At 33.4% G+C, this 15,399-nt stretch overlaps 1 protein-coding gene across 5 annotated transcripts in view; it reads right to left on the reverse strand.

Annotated features, from left to right (window-relative positions):
• The window catches only part of LOC105045544 (E3 ubiquitin-protein ligase DIS1), a 54,422-nt gene extending 44,037 nt beyond the window's left edge, over positions 1 to 10,385 (reverse strand). For 2 of the 5 annotated variants that reach the window (XR_012141583.1, XM_019850468.3), the window contains exon 1: positions 9,796 to 10,380. The gene's annotated coding sequence lies outside the window, so the exon portion shown is untranslated. Of the gene's footprint in view, positions 1 to 9,795 lie in introns of all 5 variants that reach the window. The other 3 variants (XR_012141585.1, XR_012141584.1, XR_003800933.2) reach the window with 3 other exon arrangements.
• Between the last annotated feature and the right edge of the window lie 5,014 nt (positions 10,386 to 15,399).

Below are 15,399 nucleotides of genomic sequence, written 5' to 3' on the forward strand. Positions count from 1 at the left end.
GAGCTTTCATCACCATTCCTTAGTCCAAAAACAACCAACCAACATCCCACATAAACCCAAGCCTAATTAAAATTAAGTAGACGTTGGCCCCTAGGATCAATTGTGTTCAGTTTGAGTATTGTGGTGAAGTCAAGTGCAAAGTAAGTTTGGACTCACCCCTGAAACTGGTGTCTAAGGCAAGAGGTTAAAAAGGCTAAACCTAAGTGGACTCGTGGTTATTTAATTGGTTCTGTTAGCTTACCTGGCCAATCCAATTAGTGTCTAAGGCAAGCAACGGAGGGACTCCCATGACCCCATCTCTTACTGGCTAGTTGAAGAAAGTGAGAACTGACCCAACTTGCATCTAGGCTAAACTACTCTACATCGAACTGTTAGGTCTAAGAAACCCGTAGGTATCCTAGATTTAATTGCTTGCTAACTTGATTGCAATTAATACTTAACCACAACTAATTCTTCTCATCTATCGTCTCTAGGTCTAGGGCTTTCTTAAAGTTCTCACCTTTAGGACTTATCTCTTTCTTCCTTTTCTCTTTCCTTTCTCCCTTTTCTTAAAAAAAAAATCTGAACCACGTATATTAGAGTTTGCACTGGTACATGCATAGTAGGAGATCTCTTTATCCTGACCTAGTTGAACCTAATTCTGAAATTGAACGACTGATCTACATTAAATCTGAAAACCGAATGGCTGGAAACCCTGAAGAATCACCTAGGCAGATGAAAGAATATTTTATTTCTTCCACCTATAATCCATCGACTTGTATCCACTTACCTAATATTCCTGCAAGTCATTATGAGATCAAATCGACCATAATCCATATGCTCCCATCTTTCTATGGGAACACCAACGAAGATCCTTACAAGCATCTAGATGAGTTCTTAGAAATTTATTCCACGGTGAAGATTCAAAATTTTACTGATGATGCACTTAGACTGACCCTATTCTCTTTCTCACTTAAGGACAAAGCCAAGTACTGGCTTGGCACAATAGGAAGATCAATCCGAACTTGGGTTGAAATGCAGCACGAGTTCTTAAGAAATTCTATTCCATAAGTCGAACCAACATCATGAGGCAAGCCATTACTAGATTTGCTTAGCTTTCAAGAGAACAAATTCATGAGTCATGAGAGAGACTTAAAGAACTTATTAAAAAATGCCCACACCATGATCTATCTAAGTGGCAAATTGTTCAAGCTTCCTATGAGGATTTAGGTGATCAGTATAAACATATGGTAAATGCATCTTGTAAAGGAGCATTCATGAGTAAGAGTGAGGATGAAGCCTATATCTTGTTTGAAATCTTGAGTGAAAACTCGATCAACCATGCTTCATTATCTTCCTATGAAAGATCGATCCCTCACCAAAAGTAAACAGAAATTTTTGAGATCAAACAAACAGACTTTAGTTCTAAAGCTGATTTGAATCTAATAGCTCAAAAATTGGATAAAATCGACCTTCTTGCCTAAAAGTTAGATCAGTTCTTAATCTTAGGTCAACAATCTTCTGCACAATATACACCATCTTCCAATTATCAGGAGATTTGTTCTATCTGTGCTAGTCCAATCCATAATATGAGTGAATGTCCCATGGCTGCACAGTTTTCACCTTTCATCCAAGAACAAGTTCAAGCTGCCTAAGGTTACTCCAAGCCTGTCAATGATCCATTCTCAAACACATATAATCCAAAGTTGGAGGAACCATCTCAATTTTTTTTGGAGACCCCAACAGACTCAGGCTCAAACCCAAATTTCTCTCATGCAAAACTTTCAAAATAGACCCCAATATCAGAATTATACCTATAATAAAGGTCAGCCTAGTCAGCCTACTCAGTCACCATATCACAATCAGCCATCATACCCACCTCCTCCACAGACCAATCTAGCCGATAATAAATTTAATCAACTCCAACAATTGATTATGACCCAACAACAATCTATCACCAGGTTAGAAGCACAAATAAGATAGTTAGCTGAGTCTATCATGAGGACAAAATCAGGTTAATTGCCAAGCCAACCGATACCAAATCTCAGAAACAATCCATCCATCCACCAACCACCTAGATCTAGTCATCAATCCAACGTTCCACCTAAGAATCCCCAATTTGAGAATGCCAAAGCAATTTCTGAGCTTAGAAGTGGTAGGATTCTTAAGGACTCATATCAAGACCAGGTGAGAGAGGCTAGTACTGATGCTAGCCAAAATGAGAACTTGGAAGAAGAAGTTAGTACCGAGACTAACCTAATAAAAAAATCTGAGTCCGAAACTGATACTGATATTGATTCTAATCTGAGTGAGAAAGATAAAGGAAAGAAGAGAGCGGATGAGTTACCCAAGACATATAAACCAAGAGTCCCGTTCCCTTCGGCCCTAGAAGCCGATTCTTTTCGCAAAAAGCAAGGAGCACGCAATGAGGAGCTAATGGAATTGTTTAAGCAAGTTCATATTAATTTACCCTTCCTCGATGTGATTCAACACGTACCGGCTTACGCTAAATTTCTTAAAGAACTTTGCATCCAAAAATGTAAGTCACGACCACAAAAAGAATTGTGCTGTCTGAGGATGTAAGTACAGTCCTGTTGAACCCATTACCTTCGAAAATGAAAGATCCTGGTGCTCCTTTGATTTCATATGTTATAGGAGGCATCACCTTTGACCGAGTCTTGTTAGATTTAGGAGCTAGCGTCAACCTACTTCCAACCTCGATCTACGAACAATTTGGGATAAAAGAACTGAAACCCATATTGGTTATTTTGCAGCTAGCTGATAGATCTGTAAAGACATTCGTGGCCTGATTAAGGATGTCATAGTAGGAGTAAACAAGTGTTATTTTTCAGTAGACTTCCTCATACTTGATATGGAACCATCCCAAGAGATGAATGAGAATCCTATAATTTTAGGTCGTCCATTCCTAGCCACTGCCAATGTCAATATCAATTATAAAACAGGAGCCATGGACATTTCTTTTGGAGATCAAAAGATGAGAATTAATATTTTTAATGCCTCGAAGTACACTCAAAAAGAGGAAAGCTGTTCGATAATTGATCTGATAGAAGAGATAGTTGAGTCCGATATCTCCTTAAATTTGATGGAAGATGATTTTCTGGATGAGCCCATTGAAGAAACCCAAAATCAGAATGTAAATGCCTTGTTTGATTCACCCCACCCATCACATCCATTGCCTTGGTCAATGAGAATTGAGCCCTTACATGAGTTAGAAACTGAATCACTACGTCCTTCGATTCAGGCCCCACCACAATTTGAACTAAAACCTTTGCCTGAATCACTTATGTATTTTTAGGACCTAAGAAAATCTTGCCAGTAATCATTGCTTCTGACCTAACCCCTGAGCAGGAAGACCAATTGCTGAATGTGTTGAAAACACATAGAGAGACCATAGGTTGGATCGTTGCTGATTTGAAAGGCATTAGTCCGTCGATATGCATGCACCACATTTACACAGAGGACAATGCCAAACCCATCTGAGAAATGCAAAGATGACTCAACCTGAATATGCAAGAGGTAGTCAAGAAGGAGGTAATTAAATAGTTAGATGCCAGTATCATTTATCCTATTTCTGATAGCCACTAGGTGAGTCCCACTCAAGTTGTTTCAAAGAAATCTGGACTCACGGTTGTCCGCACCGACCATGGAGATCTAGTGCCAACACGACTTTTCTACTAGATGACGTGTCTGTATAGATTATAGAAAACTCAATGCAGCCACCCGCAAAGACCATTTCCCCTTACTCTTTATTGACCAAATCCTAGAGAGACTAGCTGGCCAACAATATTTCTGCTTTTTAGATAGATACTCAGGATACAATCAGGTAGCAATCTATCCAGGAGATCAAGAAAAGATCACCTTTACATGCCCCTATAGAACCTTTGCTTTTTGTAGAATGCCTTTCGATGCACCCACGACCTTTGAAAGGTGCATAATGTCAATATTTTTGGATATGGTAGGAGATTTCTTAGAGATTTTCATGGATAATTTTTTAATCTTTGGAGAATCCTTTGAGAGTTGCCTCAACAATTTGAAGAGAGTGTTAAAACGATGCATTGAGGCCAATTTAGTTTTAAGTTGGGAAGAGCCATTTCATGGTTCAAGAGGGGATCGTCTTAGGGCATATTGTGTCAAAAAGATGGATTGAAATTGATAGAGCAAAGGTCGAACTAATTTCTAAACTCTCCACCCATTTCTGTCAAACAAGTTCGATCTTTCCTTGGTCATGTAGGATTCTACCATCGCTTCATCAAAAACTTTTCCAAAATATCCCGTCCTTTATGTAATCTGCTCGCGAAGAATGTTCCTTTTAACTTTGATAAAGAATGTCTTAAGGCTTATGAATTTTTGAGAGAAGCTGTGACCAAAGCCCCAATCATCCAATCTCCAAACTGGTCATTACCTTTTGAGATAATATGCGATACTTCAAATTTTGCCATAGGAGCTGTCTTAGGTCAAAGGATAAATAAATATCCCATAGTGTCTATTATACCAACAAAACTCTGAATGAAGCCCAAATAAATTATACCACAACTGAAAAAGAGTTACTAGCTATAGTGTTTGCCCTAAAGAAGTTTCGATCATACCTGTTAAGATCAAAAATCATAATTTATTCGGATCATATGGCTTTGAAATACCTGCTCTCAAAAAAAGATGCTAAACCACGATTGATTAGATGGATCTTACTGTTACAAGAATTTGATATTGAAATTCGAGATAAAAAAGATCTAAAAATATTGTAGCAGATCACCTATCTAGGATCCTAATTGAAGATTATGAACCTGCATTAATTGAAGAATCTTTTTCGGATGAGCAACTTTTAATAGTTTCACACACAAAGGCCCCTTGGTTTGCAGATATTGTGAATTACTTAGCAGTTGGACAAATTCCTAATGGTTGGTCTAAGAATGAAAAGGATCGATTCTTTGCTCAAATAAAGTATTATTTTTGGGAAGATCCTGAATTTTTTCGAATTTGTGCTGATCAAATCATTCGTAGGTGTGTTCCTGAATCTAAACAATCAAGTATCTTGCAATTTTGTCACACTCTTGCTTATGGAGGACATTTTTTTGGACGAAAAACTGCGGTCAAAGTATTGCAAAGTGATTTTTACTGGCCCACATTGTTTAAAAATGCCTATACTTTTAGCCAGAAATGTCTTAGGTGTCAAGCTTTAGAAAATATTTTAAAAAAAGACATGATGCCTTTGAACCCCATCTTGGTAGTTAAAATTTTTGATGTTTGGGGAATTAATTTCATGGGACCCTTTCCACCCTCCAATGATTTTGAATATATTTTGGTGGTTGTCGATTATGTTTTTAAATAGATTGAGGCAATGGCAATACGAACCAATAACCATAAGGTAGTCATAAAATTTGTTCAAAAAATTATCTTTCCTAGGTTCAGATTTCTATGTGCTATCATTAGCGATGGAGGTACCCATTTCACAAACTACCAATTTCGAACACTGCTGCGAAAATATGGGGTCACACATAAGATAGCTACACCATACCACCCACAAACAAGTGGCCAAGTTGAAGTATCCAATAAGGAGATCAAGAAAATCCTGCAAAAGACTATTAGGCCCGATTGTAGAGATTAGCCAGATCGATTAGATGATGCATTATGGGCCTATAGGATAGCTTATAAAAATACTATTGGAATGTCTCCCTACAGATTGATCTATAGAAAAGTATGTCATCTTCCGATAGAACTTGAACACAAAGCATATTGGACAATCAAGCAACTGAATTTTGATTTGAAACAAGCTGGTTCTAATCGAATGTTACAACTGAGTGAATTAAATGAATTGAGACGAGAGGCTTACGAAAATTCATGGATTTATAAAGAGAAAATGAAAGCCTTTTATGACAAACATATTTCAAGAAAAACCTTCAAGCCAAATCAACAAGTTTGATTATTTAATTCAAGGCTAAAATTGTTTCCAAAAAAATTGAGATCTAGATGGGATGGACCTTATATAGTAAATCAAGTATTCCCACATGATGCAATCAAACTTTATGATCCTAAATCTGAAAATTTTTTTAAGGTAAATGGCCAAAGATTGAAACCATATATTGAAGGAATATCACTAAATCGAACTATTGATCAAGTGGTATTAACAGATCCATACTGAACTGAGCTGTATTGTGTCTGGTTGAAGACGGTAAACTTAGTACTCCTAGGAGGCAACTCAGATCCTTGCATTTTACTTTTATCTTTCTTTTCATTTTTTAGGAACCCGACTTGTGTCTGGCTGAAAACGGTAAACTTAGCGCTTGTTGAGAGGCAACCCAATATTTATTTATTTTAAAAAAAAAATTACAGCCTTTATATTGTTGATGAGCCCTTTTTCTCAGACTGTTTCTCTCCTTATATTTTTCGATATGTCCTCATGGTTTGAATTTATTTCTTTAATTTATACCATTAGGGACAATGGTATTTAAGTTGGGGGATAGAAAAAATCTCTTGAAATTTTTGAAAAAAAAATTAAAAATTTTGCAAAAATCTTTTGAAATTTAAAAGAAAACTTTTTGAATAAATCATATGTCAGGAAAAAAAATCCTGAGCAAAATAGACTAAGAAAAAAAATGATAAAAATTAAAGAGCGTTTGCTAATGACTGTAGTGAGTCAAGGAGTAGACTAGTTAGTCAGACTCTTAACAATCTATTTAGGTCACCTAAAGGCTATTTGCACTTTCAAATGTGCATACACACTAACAAGACAAAGTAGGTGTTGATTGTAAGGCCAACTGAAGATTCAATTATCATTTAAAATTGATGATTAATATACATCCCATTAAAGAAACTTGAATTTGAAGAAAGAGCTACCTGCTTAAAATAAAAGTACAAAACACAGAGTATATGTAGATTGTCCTAAGCTTAGTAACCGGGTCTCTGCATCTAAGTCAAGTATGGAGGTTCGCGTCAAAAGATAGAGAGAAGGCCAGGATGCTCAGCATTAAAAAAAAAAAAAAGAGCAGTGTGAAAGCTACCTTAGTTTATGAGCTTAATTTGGGGGTGTATAGAAAATTAGCCAATATAGGTGATAAGAGAAGATACATTTGTCCTTTACAAGCTAGCACCCAAATGCTAAGTTAACCATCACAAGCACCAATACTGTAGATTTTTAGATGAATTCTAAGAAAGTTTCTAATTGTACTGACTATAAAATTTGCTTCTGAAACTCAATACTTGTTAGTAAATACTTGCTAAATTTTTTTGATTTTCAATCTTAGATCTATTTTTGTAAAGGAGATCTTACTGAAACATGGTGATACTTTTATTACATTGCTAAGGGACTAGCAATGAGTAAGTTGAGGGGTATGATAAGTCATATATTTATATATTTATTTAAATATTTTTGATAATTATGGTGCTAACATCTTCTAAAAAATCTAATTTCATAATTAAATTAATTTTTTTTATAAAAATAAATAATTTTAAAAAATATAAAATTAGAGCATATTTATGAAAAATAGATGTCAAGCTAATTGAGCAATTTAAGTACCAAAATAATTAAAAAATTAACAAAAAATTTAATTCATATTTTTTTCTATTTTTCAAGCACAAAATCCGAGCAAAATTAAGAAAAAATATCCAAAAATCAATTTTAACAAGCCTTCAATGCACCATAGACTGACCAACCAGTCCATGAAATTAGGGACGCGGTCCACAAGCACAATTTCACGATCCACATTGCGGCTCATGGCGGGCGGCTAAGTTTTACGCTATCCAACGGTTGAGATTGCGTTGAACACCCGATCAGACGGCTGAGGATGCGCTTTACCATATCCAGCAGTGGTGGCCCACATCGTTTGCACGATCCGATGGTTTCAAGCGATCCTGACCGCAATCGGACGGTTGTGGTTGGTTGTCGATGGGAAAACTAAATAAAAAAGTTGATTTTTGCGCGATTCAACAGTCCAAAATCAATCTCAGACACGATCCAATGGCTGACATTGAATCCAACTGAGAACTGAAGATCTTTTGCACTGATCAACGATCGAAATTCAATCCATCATCTGATCGGACGACCAGTATCGATCCTGACTATGATAAGGAGATAAGCAGTGATTTTTATGTGATCTGGGTGGTCCAAACACAATCCAATGGCCAGAAATATTGTACGTGGGTTGGACACATTTTTTAGGGGGTTTAGGACTCCGTTTTCTACCAGAAAAAGGTGAAAAATTCACTTATAAATAAGGGGATCCGAGAATAAAAGAAAAGCAGAGAAAAATAGTGGAGAAAATAAGAAAAAATTAGAAAAAATTTAGGGATCCAAAGAGAAAAAGGAAAGAAACCAGTTCGCTTGACGGATTACGAAGGAAGAAGAAAAGATCGTCAACCATCTTCCTAATGAGGCTGCACCGATCAACTTCAGATTTTTTTTTACAATTTTATTTTATTTTATTTTATTGTTCTTTTTAAATTCTATGTAATTGAATTTCAATTTTAATTAATGCAAAAATTTATTTTATTGCACTTTTAAATTTTTGTTTTTTATTTTTATTGCAAGTAGATGCTAAAATCTAGTTAGTAGATCTTAGTACCAATTTATTTTTATATACTTTAAATTCCTATCTTTTATTTTTATTCCAAGTAGAAGTCAGGATGTAGATAGTAGATCTTAGAATCTGATTTATTTTTCATACTTTTAATTTTTGTTTTCTGACTTAAATTACTTTCCTCAAAATTTTATTTTTTTTATAAAAATCAAAATTATCAAATCAAAGCACTACCTTCTCTGTGGATTCGATCCGACTCGCTACTTTCTACATATTTTTAATAATTTTAAAAACAATCGAAATTAATTTAATAATCAGAGTATCCTAACGACAACATCGAGACATCAACAGCTTTTTAATTTACATATATTTCTAAGCCACTACAAAAGTTGCTAACTTGATACTGAAAAACCATAATAACAAGTGAAAATATTAAAATGATTAGAACAAGAAGATGAAACAAGCTTTTAAGCTATATGGTCATGGATGATGAGCACGATCCTATAATGACTCTATGAAAGCATAAATCCAACCTTCCACAGCCAACAAGTCATCCACAGATTAAACAGACAGATCCTAAGCCAATTGTAATGTTGTTAATCCACAGTAAAACAACATTCTTGGCCAGCGTTAAGCCAATAGAAATGTACATTCGACTAGATACTAGCTTTAAAATTAAAAAATAACTCCATCAATTAATCACAAGTAAAGTGTCACGAATTCTAGTAACAGAAAGATAAATGAAGAAGGGAAACACACTACAGAATCTAAAAAAAGTTGAAGACTGAAAGGTAAAAAAATAGCAAAACATGGCCAAATGTACCACATCCATCAAGGTAATTGGACTGGGCGATTGTTGACATACAGATGAACTAGTACAAGCATGAGATCAAGCGTACAACCATGAAAATGGATCCACTAATTAAATTAGAGGGAGAGATGGAAATGCACATGATTTTCTTAAAGGATGATTTTTTTTTCTTTTTTTTTGCTATGTTTTGCAATGTTCAATAGAAAGATGTAAAAATAGGACATAATAAATGCTTTGAAAACAATTCAATATTTCTGGAAATAGGAGCAGGTGCCATCATAGATGAGGAGAAAAATCTGACGACAAGAATAGTAACCATTACCACATTAGATCATACAGAAAGAAAACCACAACCCACCCAAAAGTTTAAAGAAAAAAATCCGATCTTTAAGCCAATGTCGCATCAAACTCGACAAGAAAACCACAAAAATTAGAAATTGAACAGGATCAGCAGATCTTTGCTTCCATCCGTACCTTTCAAGTCAAGAGAATGAAGAAAAGGAACCGCCAGAAGATCTAAACCCCCGTTTGAGCAGCAAATTCTTAGGGTTGGGAGATTTGGGACGAGAGGTTTTCTCCCATTAAAGCCTCCGGTCACTGGAATTCCCTCTATCGCCAAATATATTGTCCCGGGTGAGGCGTGGTGTGGTGTTCCGCGGTCCACCGGGACTCTAAACCGGTACATCGGGTGGGAGTGAAAGCGTAGGTTCAAAGTATTTTAAAGATGGGGACGCGGCAAAGGCGTTGGAGAGGGATTTGCTTCCCACACGCCGACAGTGATCTGTGATAGTAATGTGAGAGTGTCCTCATGAAGTTTCTATGCGGCGACACTGATCCGCCGTCCATGTATGCTTCATGATCTCTGGCACGGAATCGAGGAACCTCCGAAGGACTTGCTTCGTAAATGCGGACAATGAACCGTGATAATAATGTGAGGACGTCCGTATCGAGTTTCTATGCAGGAGCATAGATCTGACGCCTTATGTTTGTGTAATAAATCCCTTCGCTGGGCATAAGTTGGTGATTTTTTTTTTTTGGGTAAAGAGATGATTTTTTTTTATTGATCATTGGTTAGATTGACTTTTTTTATGATAATAAATCATGTGAAACAACTCGAATTATATATACGAACCCATCGTCCAATTCAAAAAAAGCATGTAACTTGATAAAATTTGCACCAAGTGCAACCCGAGCATTGTGTAATTGTTACAAAACTATAAAATTTTTTGAATTGGATAATGAGATCTCACATTTATGATCTAAATTATTGGATGTGATCTATTATCATTAAATTATTTATAACTTGAAGATCCCTAAATTATATATCAAATGATGAATTTTTTTATATTATTTGAATTTTCTAGTTTTTGACCATTCGATATATAACCTGTGGATCTCCAAATTATATGAAATATAAAAAATTTAGAGATAGTAGATCATATCAAGGGTTCTTCACTAAATTGTTCGAAGCTTATACCTTTTTAAATACAATCGTAAATGTTATGTCTGTCATATTTGTAGTATTTGTTTAATAAACTACTATAAGTTTTTGATGATTTAATACTATGTTAAATTTATGATTTATTTGATAAATAAAAATTCAAAAAATTGGTAAGATCGGATAAGTATTACGTTATGAACCCTTGAATCAAAATCACTAATATGGGACTCCTATCATCTAAGGGCTAGATCGTATCTAATGATGTAAATCTATAGGTCATGCTAGGTGCACCCCACACCCTCTCCCCCCGGCCCACACACAGGTATATAATATATTCCTATTTCATTACCAAAAAAAAAGAAAAACTTTTAGTTCTTATGTTGTGTACAAAGACATATAAAATAAGCATAATTATATAGCGGTAGGGGTGGCAATTCTTAGCCCATGCAACTTGATTCAGACCATTGTAGATTGGAATGGGTTATCTTTTGATGGAGTATCATCTAATAAGAGATCTAAGTACACTACTGTTTGATGCAAATATTGAAATTAAAAATTTTATTTTTATTAGGAATAATATTTTTATTAAGATGAGTTTTATAAGAACTTCTGTATTTTTATTTCTATACTAATTAGGATTTCTGTTCAGATTTTTATTAGGATTTTGGGTCTATGAGTACCTACTAATATGTAATTTAGAATCCAAGTATTGCATTATTAAGATTTGAGACTATTGAGTTGCCATTCTTTCTCCGATTCTTCCTCCTCTTCTTCTCTTTCTTTCTTTATTTTCTTTTCTCCTCTTCTTTCTTTGTCCTGTGTCATTTGTCTAATAAAATGATCAAATTTATGTTTGGATTTTTAATCCACTTAATAGAAAAAGCGGGCTCAAATGGATAAATTTTCAACCATTATGCATCCGACTTAACCAGTATCTGCTCCAACCCAACTTGCTTGCCACCCTCATATATTAGGGAGCAAATCTTGAACTGATTTTAATAAAAGACTAATCATAAAATGGTAATGAGACTAAGGGTTAGAAATCGATTTTTATGGATGATCAATAAATGCTAGGACTACAAATGGATCGGATCACATCAAAGCATGCTTGACATCGACCTAACCTAGTTTTAGTACGTTCAAGTCTTGATTTTGATCCTGGACCTGACCTGTTGGTTGATTGGGTTAGGTTGAGATTAACTATGATTAGAACATAGTCCGATTGGGTTTGATCAAGCATTTAGTCATCATTTTATAATCAAAACATAATTACTTAATAACTAATATAAGTTATTAAATATTTTTTAAAATTAAACTACAAAGACAACTTAAATATGAATTTCCATTCATTTTTTAAAAATTTGATCCAAGTAAGATATGAGTTTACAATCCATAATTTTAAAAATAAATATTCATCAACTTAAGAACCTTATCCATAAGAATTCGCCAAAATAAAAAATAAATATTTAACTATAATCAAGTGAAAATGGGTGAAAGAAGATGGGATTGCTGAGATAAAAAAAGAGGAACTCATTGAGAAAAGATTCATTTGATGAATTCCGAAAACATTTAGGAAGATGGAGCAAGGATTTTGTATAATTTAGATTTAGGGTCAAGTCAAGCCCCTCTTAAATTAGATCAAATCTTATACAAGTTTAGTCGGGTTAGGTCTGAAAATATAAGATCCAAGCTCAATCTGGTCAATTTTTGACTCTAACCAGATCCATGAGTCTCCAAAAATGAATAAGGTTAGGTCTAATCAGGTTGAGACCGGTCAAGTTATGGGTCACTCAACCTGGTTTCAATCCTATTAATGCATAAACTAATGAAATTTTTAAGGCCAAATTTGTTAGTGATCCGTAATTTGACTTCCATTTGACTTTTAAGCCTTTATGATAAGAAATCTTTTAGATGAATCTTTTAGCCCCTAGTTTTGATTGGCCATTTGGATTTTAACCCCTATACCATATTTAAGTGTCTATAAAATAGATATAATTGTCATAGGAAGTAATTGTTAAATAAAACTCAAAAAACAATCAATAATAAAACAACAATTTAATGAACAAGTTAGAAACTAGTACGTCATGTCGACATTAGGAAAGTTACTTTTGAAATTTCAAAAAACAAAAAATAAGGTGTCTCCCTTTTCCTTGAAAGATATTTTTAATTATTTTGATATAGGATAACTCACGATAGTTCTTTAAAAAAAAAAAAAAAAAAGAACTTCTAAATTGAGATTCTTAAAGTTCTCATGAACATATTTATGTAAATAATTATAAATGCAGGCATATGTGAATGTATCATAAATATAGATGTATTTGGTGTGCTTAGGCATGAAAAAGTACGATGCGTAGATATATTCCACGTATAGATTTATGTACATGTATAGGAAGATATATCAAACAACCCATGTTTACACACATGTATGACTCAATGAAATTGTAAACATAGAAGCTAAAACAGGTGCACTTGTTTGAATTTTCTAGAGAGATAAGGGAGAAATATATGGAAAAGTTATGATGAGTGTTGGAAAGGTTTACTGGCATAAGAACCAACAGGAAACAGGTTAAGGCCAATTTGGTGAAAAAAGTCATAACATCTCACACCTTGTGCAGATCTCTTTAACTTTTGCTCGACTAAACAATCCATGTAACTTGGATTGAGAACATTCTGTATACTATCTAACAATATCTACCATATTCTATTCAAATCAAATTTGGACACAAATTTATGTATCCGATCAAATCCAGATCTGGATGTATAGCTATAATTTTTTTCATATAGATTTTGATCTAAATAATTTTTATAGGATACAATTTAGATCTTAAGATTTCTTTGGATTAAGATCAGGTAATCGAATTAGCCTATCGAATTTGGATATAGAGCTATGATTTTTGTCAGATATAGATTTTTTTTTTTTTTTGTTGAATATGGATTTGGGTCCGAATCCCAAATTTTTTTGGCATCCAAATTTGAGTATTACTATTGAAGCATAGACTTAGATACATAACTATAATTTTTGTCAAGTACATGTTTGGATCTAGATAGTTTTGCCTAATATAGATTCCAATTCCAATATTCATCTTAAACCATGTCCAATGATAATTTTTGTCAAATATGGTTTTGGATCTGGATCTCAAGATTTCTTTCTAAATCTTAAGATTTGTTTGGACCCGGATAGGAATATTAAACCATGTCTATTAAACAAAGGATCCAAATATACATCCAAAATTTTTTCAAGACAGGGATTTAGATCTAGATAACTTTTGCCATATCTTAAGAATTTTTCTGATTCTAGATCAAAATATCCATGTTAAACCATGTGTTCATCTAAGGAAAAATATTATCATTTTTTTTTTTTTTTTGATTGAGAGCTTTCTGATGATTAAATCAAAACCTAATGTTTTCTTTATGTGATTATATATAACACTTATTTAAAACTCAATCATATTCTTAAAATTAAGTTATTGGAAGTATGTTTGGATATTTTAAATAATAAGTTATTTTCATAAAATGATCAACAAATATATTGCATTTATTCTTTACAATATTTTCAGAACTTTGTTTTTTAATAAGTACATGATATCAAAATCCTCTACATATTCATACATTGTATATAATTCTCTTTCAAGTTTCTTGAAAAAATAGATAATGGATGATTATTTTCTATTTATGCTGCAATTTCAGAATAGTGTAGAATAAAAATCCATGTGATTGAAAATATATTATTTAATATAAAAAATTATCAATATTTTTAGTGCAAATCCGATTCAACCAATTATCCTAGCAGTCAGACCAATGACTAGTGACCTATATTTTTGGCCAAGTTAGTCAATAGTCCAAATTTAATTACTTCACCTTAGACCGATGCCTGGTAACCAATGTGTCAAATGTGGTCTGAATAATGGATCTTGTTACTGTTCTTTACAATTGTATTATTGATATTAGTTCTAAGAATTTGGAGACTATTCTTCTAATAAAAGTGAGTATATTTTAGTTCTTTTAACTACATGGGTTACTAAAGATTGGCTATTATTGAGTGATTAAATAGATGAATTATAATTGCAAAACTAACATGATACATTACCATGCAAATGCAATTTATATCTTCTTAGATTAAATAAAAATTATTGATGATGATCATGTTTCTAATCATATTATCAAATTGAACCAGCAACATAAAAATGTAACTAGTTACTCAAATTCATTCTATATTATGTATTGACCTTTCCCTCAATAACTCCAGTTTTTGGACTCCAATCTAACTACTTTCAACAAAGAGGTGATATTCATAAATAGTTCCATATCCAGTGTAAAGCTAACAATGCAGCTATTATACAAGTAAGGATGAAATTGAATAGAAATTTGGATCATATACCTTCAACAATATTAAGTATTAACAAAAGTTGATCTCTTTGTACTCTCAAAGAAATTTACACCTATAAGTAATGTCTTTGATATATCATGACCTCAGAAGAATTTTTGACACAAAAAAAGATGTTCTTTAGAAGATATCATACAAACCAAATAAAAAATTAACATATCTACAATCTTTTAAGCTTTACATATTTTTAAGCCATTTCTAGTGAGATATTATATATTTTAGGTGTGATATTTAATTTATATCCCGAACTATA

Source organism: Elaeis guineensis, chromosome 5, assembly GCF_000442705.2.
Source record: "Elaeis guineensis isolate ETL-2024a chromosome 5, EG11, whole genome shotgun sequence".
NCBI classification, from domain to species: domain Eukaryota; kingdom Viridiplantae; phylum Streptophyta; class Magnoliopsida; order Arecales; family Arecaceae; genus Elaeis; species Elaeis guineensis.